The sequence below is a fragment of the Hylobates moloch genome, unplaced genomic scaffold (genome assembly GCF_009828535.3).
Source record: "Hylobates moloch isolate HMO894 unplaced genomic scaffold, HMol_V3 SCAFFOLD_20, whole genome shotgun sequence".
In the NCBI taxonomy this organism is placed as follows: Eukaryota; Metazoa; Chordata; class Mammalia; order Primates; family Hylobatidae; genus Hylobates; species Hylobates moloch.
This window is the reverse complement of record NW_026652295.1, coordinates 20,559,258-20,568,222: the sequence shown is the minus strand read 5'-3', so window position 1 is coordinate 20,568,222 and position 8,965 is coordinate 20,559,258.

Here is an 8,965-nt window from a genome sequence, read left to right as displayed (position 1 = left end):
CAGCTAATTTTTGTATTTTTAGCAGAGACAGGGTTTCACCATGTTGGCCAGGATGGTCTCAATCTCTTGACCTCATGATCCGCTCACCTTGGCCTCCCAAAGGGCTGGGATTACAGGCATGAGCCACCATGCCTGGCTGGGATCTAAATCTTGCTGGCCACAAGCAGTGCAATGGGAAGGGTCTGAATCTATCTGGGGACTTTGCAGGCTCTGCCATACTGGGGCGCCCATGCTGCCCACCCTGCTGTGCACTGTGTTAAGAATATAGCAAATTCTTTTGGTGGAAACTTCCTCTGTTCTTCCAGGAACCTCAGGATTTGGGCAATGCCTTCTCCTCAGGCTTTAAGTGGAATTCCCAGAGGAGAAGAGAAAGTATCCACATGCCACCCCAGCTTTCCCAGCCTTCCAGTCTCACTCTCCCACTCTCTTCCTCTTTTCTTATAGCAAAAGACTCACTGTACTGATAGAGGGAGACAGCCCGCTCTCCAAGAAGCAGTAAACTGCCTCGAAGTGTAGAGCCAAGAGTTGAGTGAGCAGAGCCCTCTTCAAGGAAGCAGACGTGTCCAGGAGTTGGCAAAATTGTGGAACTGTTGTAGCAATAATCTATTTGTTTTAAAATTTCCCTTGCCAGTGGTAACTGAAATTACATGAGTAACCAGAGATTTGATTCATTAATTCACAAATTGCTATAAAAATATTAACCATTTAACCTTATGAAGAAAGGACGGTATTTACAATTGTAGACAACAACTGATAAGCCTGCAGTCAGCTGGAAGTGGTATATTTATCACACAAATAAGAAAAGTGGAGGTACTATCATCAGTGTTACCCTAAAGCTTCTGCATAAAACATCAAATGAATAATGTCTGTTTCTAGACCCTCTTACTTACCAGTACCTCCCTTCCACTTCCATCTGAGATTTTCTCTTTCCACTCCACCCAAAGACCAGGAACCCCGCAACAGAAGTGCCTGGCAAATAGTTCAGGCAATCCAGATGTGGAAATGGTCAGTGTCCTTCACCTTAGGTACCTCCAGGAGCCATTCAGATAACCCAGATGACCAAGGTGGTCTTCTCTCTCCCCCCACCATTTTCTCCTCAACTCTCTCTCTTCCTCTCCCACCCTCAATCAGCCCCTTCCAAAGCAGTCACCTTAACTAAACTTGTAACGGAGCACCTGTCCTCAGGCATGGGATGGAATACCTGTCACACAGCAGTAAAAGGGATATGGGGGGATTCTTCAACAAGATCTCTGAACTCACACCACCCTAAATTCCAGCAGCATATATTATTGCAGTGATTGTCAAGGGGGAGGGGAGGAGGGTACCCCCTCTCAGAAGAAGGCATCAGAACACAGGGACTGGACATGTGCAGTTGGCCAAATAACATTGAATTGATCAAATCTTTATTAACAAAAACTACAAAAAGTAAGTCCAATGAAATCAGCTTGTCTGATGGGGCTACACAGAGAATAAAGTTGGATTGAGAAGCACAACAGCATTGCAACTCAAACTGAACGAAAGAAAATCTAAAAAGAACTCATAGGGAATAAATCAAAACAGTGGACTGCAGCCTCCCCCACTCAGCAAGCAATCATTTCATCAGCAATGCTGCATCTTCATGCAGAACCTCCTAAAATATCACTGGGTATAACAACATGAGGTGACAACCTCACAACTCCCTAGTTCTTAAGAATTCTTGAGACATCTTCTCTCCAGGGATTCAGCAGGGCTGGGTTTAAGTTTCTGAGCATGGTAAAAATAGATCAAGTGGTTTTTATTGGTTGAACTATGCCTGGCCCAAAAGATACGTTGAAGTCCTAACCCCCAGTAACTCAAAATACGATATTATTTGAAAATAGGGTCAGGCCTGGTGTGGTGGCTCATGCCTGTAATCCCAGCAGTTTGGGAGGCCAAGGCAGGCGGATCACTTGAGGTTAGGAGTTCAAGACCAACCTGACCAACATGGCGAAACCCTGTCTCTACTAAAAAGACAAAACTTAGCCGGGCATGACAGCACATGCCTATAATCCCAGTGCTGAGGCAGCAGAGTCTCTTGAACCCAGGAGGCAGAGGTTGCAGTCAGCCAAGATCATGCCACTGCACTCCAGCCTAGGTGACAGAGAGAGACCCTATCTCAAAAAAAAAAAAAAAAAAGAAAGAAAGAAAGAAAAGAAAAAGAAAAGAAAAGAAAAGAAAAGAAAACAGTGTCATCGCAGGTATATAATTTAAATTATGATGAGGTCATACCAGAGTATCATGGACCTTTAATCTAGTAAGACCAAAGAGGAGAAGGAACACAGACACATAGACACATGAGGGGAGAATGCCACATGACATCAGAAGCAGAGGCTGAAGTGATGTACCTCCAAGCCAAGGAACACCAGTGTCTACCAGAAGCCAAGAAAGAATCCTCCCCTAGAGCCTTCGGAAAGAGAGCATGACCCTGCCGACACTTTAATTTCAGACTTCTAGATTCCAGAACTGTAAGAGAATAAATTTCTGTTGTTTTAAGCCACCCGGTTTGTATTGTGGCAGCCCTAGGAAACGTATGGGCACCCTTCTTCCAACAATTTGTAGTCAATGCCATCAATCCCATCATACAATCCATCTGGTTGAGAATTATGAAGAATCACAGCAGTCGGTGAGTTTCTCGTGCATAAAGTACAAATGAGGCAAATGTTTCATTTCCAGATATGAGGGTAGTGAGATTCCTGCTGGTGAAAATGTTCAAACATAGACGATGTTCACTTAGCAGAAAGGCTGGAACGAATGTAAGCTTTCTATATGAAGAGCTGGCTTCTAGAAACACCTGGCGGGGTCTCACCAAGTCTATGTCTCAGCCCAGAAGCTCCCTTATGAGGGGTGTGCAGAATCCACCTGGATTCAGACTAAGTCGTTTTGGCCATGTTTTGAAGAAAAACACAAGTATTTGGTAAATTGTGCCTAAAAAGCTGGCATATGCCTTGCTCATGTATATCCTTTCCACCTGGAAAACATTCTAGGCCCCCAGACATAGACTTTTGCCAATGCTTTCAAGATTAAGGATGATGTATTGAGCAGCTACTATGTTCCAGATTATATTTTAGGGTGGTTTTGCGTGCGTGTGTGTGTGCATTCGAGTTAAATTTAATCATGTACATTTACTTCACGATGTGCTGCACTATCATGAGTAAGGTGCTATGATAACAACCTTCTAGAAAAACAGTGCAACTTCGCTATGAAGACCATCCTTCCTAGGGAGATAAATCACGCTCATGGTTTGTGAATCACTTCAACCCGTACGATGCTCACTTGCAGACACTAGCCAATTTGGGATCTTGTCCTAATCACTGCAGCAGTGGGCCAGGGAGAAATTCCAATACCAGAAACTGGAGTAGAAGTGGCAGACCACATCTGGGGACCTGCAGCGGTGGGAGACACAGGGCATGATTATTCAATATCTCTCATTCAGCCTTCCCAGCAAGTGCCATGCCAACAGATGCTGTGCTGAATACACAGTGATCCAATTAGGGGCATGGGCTATTTTTCCAAAAGGAAAAGCAGTTATTATCCATTTGAATTGTAACTGCTTGGCTTGTGGTAGGATATCTTAAGAACGTATTACAAAATCGGAATCTGTGTGATTTTAAAATACAATTTCTAGAAGGTATAAAGAATCGTGCTATAGCTAGCACCCATGTTCCCACCTTCCCAGTTTAAGAAGCTGGCATGTTATTATCTCCTCTGATGTAACTGGCAGATTCTAAGAAGTATGAAAGACAACTCTGATCTCAGAGTCTCTAAATACAAGGTGTAGTCAGTTAAAACTGGCCATGATCTGTGTAAACTTCAGAACAAAATGTGTCTGAGGTGCCCCCATTCCTCTTGTCACAGGATACCCATCTACCTTCAAAAGTTCCCAAGTCAGCTCATTTTTAAACATAATATTTCTGACTATGTGCCAGAGGACCTCGTGTTATCCTCAGGAGTGAGACTGCTCTGTCCACGCAAACCCAGCCTTCCTATCTCTGTCTTACTGCCAATGGGCTCTTCCATTGCATAGTCCACCCCATTCTCCAAGCTCAGTACCGTCATGGTGCAGCAGTAATACTGGGGGAGATGGTGAGAAACTGGAGTCCCAGAAACCCCAACCCCGTGGAATGTCTCTGATGGAGGATGACCCTGTAAATGCCCAAAACAGAACTACTTATGAGCATTGACAAAACACTAGCTAGACTGGCCAGACACATGTAGCCTAAGAGAAACCTTCCAGACTTCTCTCCTGGAACCTCCTCAAAATCTCTCCACAAGCATGCTACTGGGATGAACTTTTCCCCATAGTAACTCCAGCCTGCTAATGCCAGAATCAGTAAAAATCTCTGACAGCATTCAGTGGATCCATTTTCTCAGAAGAGTCACATGTTTCACATATCTTGCTGTTCGTCTCAGCATTTTAGAAGATAATGATGAGTCCTAAATCTTGCTTTCAGTGAAAGGAGTCCATTCCTGTGATAAATTGGCTAAGAAAAGGACTCCATGTTTGAAGTTTAGTCCTCAATGATAATTATTATTAATGCAACCATCTATTGATTGGTTGTGGACACTTAAAATACTTTTAATTAATGTTGCCATTAATTAATGTTAAAAGCATTTAACTTGCATCTATCAACTGATAAATGGATAAACAAAATGAAGTATATCCATACAACTACCAAAAGGAATGAAGTACTGATACGTTAATGCAGTATCTACATGGATACCTTGAAAATATTATGCTAAGCGAAAGAAGCCAGATGCAAAGGAACATATATTACATGATTCTATATCTATGAAATATCCAAATTAGGCAAATCCAGAGAGACAAAGCAGATTAGTGGTTGCCAGGGGCTGGGGATAGAAGGAAGCGGGAGTGGCTGCTTAATGGATGTACGTTTCCTTTGGGGATAATGAAAAGTTCTGAAACTAGATAGTGGCAATGGTTGCACAACACTGTAAACATACTTAATATCACTAAATCATACACCTTAAGATGGCTAACATGGTAAACTTTATGTTATATGCATTTACCACAAGTTTTTAAAGGAAGGATCTAACCTCTGGGTGTCCGTTTCCTCAACTACATTCTTGAATCTATCTTCTCTGATATGTTACAGGAAATATATAATAAACTACTTTGTGACAATCTTTGCAGATGGAAATGTGTATGTAAGTGGAATATAAGAACCACTGTGCTAAGCACACACTCAATGGCCGAAACCACCCAGGATACCAGGACACTGGGACAAGATATTAAAGGTGGCAGCTGTACCCCCACCACGGATCACACAATCCCCTCAATTTTCTCATTCTCTCTCCACCCCCACCTCCAAAGCAGCACCTAAGATAAACTGTTAGTCACAATTTACAATAGGAATACTATTTAGAGACAGAAACAGGCAGTTGTGTTTGTTCCTAATCTATTCTAGGTACTTGATATGCTGAGAGCACAAGACAATTTTTTCACACGGTTGAACTCCTTAGGGCCTGTCTTCTAGACCATTTCATTGGTTTAAAATACACCGTTGCTCAAGCATTGTGAAGTCGGCCTGTGTGCCTGGTGGGGAAAGAAGGGCAATTTGGTTCACCGTGCAGAAATTTTTCTTTTATTTAAATCGTTTAGATTTCAGACTACATCTTTTATTTCTTCCAGCAACAAGCATTAGCAAGTCACTTGCCTCTCTGTTTCTCGGAATGAAGACTAGAAATCTTAATACAAAACATTAACTCAGTGGGCCGGTCTGGCAGAGTAATAGATCTTCAGAACTGCGGTGGCAAAGCCCGCCTGGGCTTCCTCAAGTCACAGTAAAGCACTATAATTCTTTTATTGAACCAAGAGCATTTAAGTCACAAATATATCTATGCAGAAAGCAATTGTGGCAGCTCCTCAAATTGATGACTGAGGGAACCGTTCAGAACCAGCACTGATGGGCCCTGCACTAAAGGTAAAAATAATAGGGTAGATTAGAAAAAACTGCTCAGACCCAGAACAATCAATGCCACTGGAATTGCTTATTTGAGCTGCCATCGCTCTTATTTCACATGCAAAGCACACTGCATTAGCAACCAGATGGTATCTTCCTTTTCCTTGGTGGACTTCCTAGGGTTTTCAAAGATCCTTGCCTGAATTAGTTCACTTTCTCCAGACAGCACAATAAGGCTTCAGCTAGCTGACATGCCTGAATACAACGAAAAATGAATCCCCACAGAGAAGCACAACTATTTATTGAACTTAGAAGAGAAATAAAAAGAAAGAATGGTTTGGACATCAATAGAGTCAATACCTTCCAATATCATTTTTAATCCCTGAAAACTCATAAAATCCTAAATGTGGGAGGGATACCAGAGGTCAGCTATTCAACATGCTAGATTAATTATCTATTGCTACATAACAAATTACCCCAATACTTTGTGGCTTGAAACAGCATTTATCATCTCACAGTTTCTGTGGGTCAGGAATCTGGGTGTGACTTAGCTGGGTCCACTGCTTTAAGGTCTCTCACAGGTCGCAATCTTGGTGAGATCACAGGGGCCGTGGTCATCTGAAGGCTTGACTGGGGAAGGATCTGCTCCTCAGCTCGCTCAAGAGATTGTTGACAGAAGTAGATCCTCCCAGGCTGTTGGATTGAGGGTCTCAGTTCCTCACAAGTTGATGGCCAGAGACCTCCCTCTGTTCCTTGTCATGACAGCCTCTCCAAATGGCAGCTTGCAATATGGTGGCTGGCTTTGTTACAGAAAAGGGGTCCTGATCTAGACCCCAAGAGAGGGTTCTTGGATCTAGCACAAGAAAGAATTCAGGGCAAGTCTGCAGTGCAGAGCAAAAGCAAGTTTATTAAGAAAGTAAAGTAAGGCTGGGCATGGTGGCTCACACCTGTAATCCCAGCACTTTGGGAGGCCAGGGCGGGCGGATCATGAGGTCAGGAGATCGAACATCCTGGCTAACATGGTGAAACCCCGTCTCTACTAAAAATACAAAAAATTAGCTGGGCATGGTGGCGGGTACCTGTAGTCTCAGCTACTCAGGAGGCTGAGGCAGGAGAATGGCGTGAACTTGGGGGGCAGAGCTTGCAGTGAGCCGAGATCACACCACTGCACTCTAGCCTGGGCAACAGAGAAAGACCATCCTGGCTAACATGGTGAAACCCCGTCTCTACTAAAAATACAAAAAATTAGCTGGGCATGGGCCGGGCGCGGTGGCTCACGCTTGTAATCCCAGCACTTTGGGAGGCCGAGGCGGGTGGATCACGAGGTCAGGAGATCGAGACCACAGTGAAACCCTGTCTCTACTAAAAATACAAAAAATTAGCCGGGCGTGGTGGCGGGCGCCTGTAGTCCCAGCTACTCGGAGAGGCTGAGGCGGGAGAATGGCGTGAACCCGGGAGGCGGAGCTTGCAGTGAGCCGAGATTGCGCCATTGCACTCCAGCCTGGGCGATAGAGCGAGACTCCGTCTCAAAAAAAAAAAAAAAAAAAAAAAAAAAAAAAAAAAAAAAAAAAAAAAAAAAATTAGCTGGGTGTGGTGGCCGGCACCTGTAATCTCAGCTACTTGGGAGGCTGAGGCAGGAGAATCTCTTGAACCCACGAGACAGAGGTTGCAGTGAGCTGAGATCATGCCACTGCACTCCAGCCTGGGCAACAGAGCAAGACTCCATCTCAAAAAAAAGAAAAAAAAAAAGTAAAGTAGAGAAAGAACAGCTACTCCATAGACAGAGTAGGGTGTTCCCAAAAGTAAGAGGAGGAATGCGTCCACCCTAGGTACAATGTTTGTGTATATAGGATAAAAAAAGATTATTGGGAGATGTGTTCTGCTACAAGAGTTTGTGACAAAGGATTAATTTTCTTAATTACTCATTTTGCAAGAATTAATATTATTATCTTTAGAGCAAAATTAGAATGCCTTCACTCTCAAGATATCAGGATATTAGGACACTCCCAAGTCTGGGTCTGTTTAGTAAACGTTATCAATCTGTTCCCTTAACTGTAAACATCTAGAGGCTCTGAATGCCTGACTTTCAGGGAATGCAGCCCAGCAAGTCCCAGCCTCATTTTTCCTAGCCCTCACTCAAAATGGAGTCACTCTGGTTTGAACACTTCTGACAGCTTCATCAAGTAAGCAAAGGAAAGGACAAGGGAGAGAATGAGAGCAAAACAGAAGTTACACTCGTATGCAAACTAGGCTCAGACGTCATATCCCATCACTGTCTATTCACTTAGAGAAGGTCATTAGATGCAACTCACACTTAAGAGGAAAGGATTCCATAAGGGCATGAATACTAGGAAGTGGGGTCATTGGGTGCCATCTCAGAGGCTGCCTGCCACCTGTGCCACCTGTACCTAGTAGACACTTCTGTCTCCTCCACAGCGTCCTCACCAGTTTCTGCTTTAACTTCTCCTGCCATGGGGAGACTCACTGCCTCTCGAGGCATCCAGTTCATTCCATTTCAGAACCCTAACTACTTAAGTAGTTCTAATAGTTAACCCACTGTCTGGCCCCTTGAGATTCTGTTAAATACCCAGAAACTCTTAAGAGACCACTGAGTTCAGGATATTTATAAAGGAGATGTTTAGAAATGGGAATTTTGCTCATGAGATGAGGTCTGGGAAGAAAAACAGAACACAGTTATTACAAGGAGAAGTTCTCACACAATCACCTAAGGCAATCTCAACATCACAAATATCACAGGCCACGTATGTAAGGGGAAGGCAAGTACCACACCCATCCCCCTAATCAGCCCCATCCTGGGTTTCCCAAACCCCTTCTGTGATGCATATAGGAAATTCTTAAAACAACTCCGCACTGTGCTGTCCTTACAAAGGTTCAAAGGAAGGCTGACAAGGACAGTTAGGTTCTGATGCATCCCAGAGCTATCTGTAAAAGGGGGAGGGAGCAGTGACAAAGCTCTGGTGATAAGTGGAGAAAGGCTTTCCAATCAATCAGGAAAGAGAAGAGCT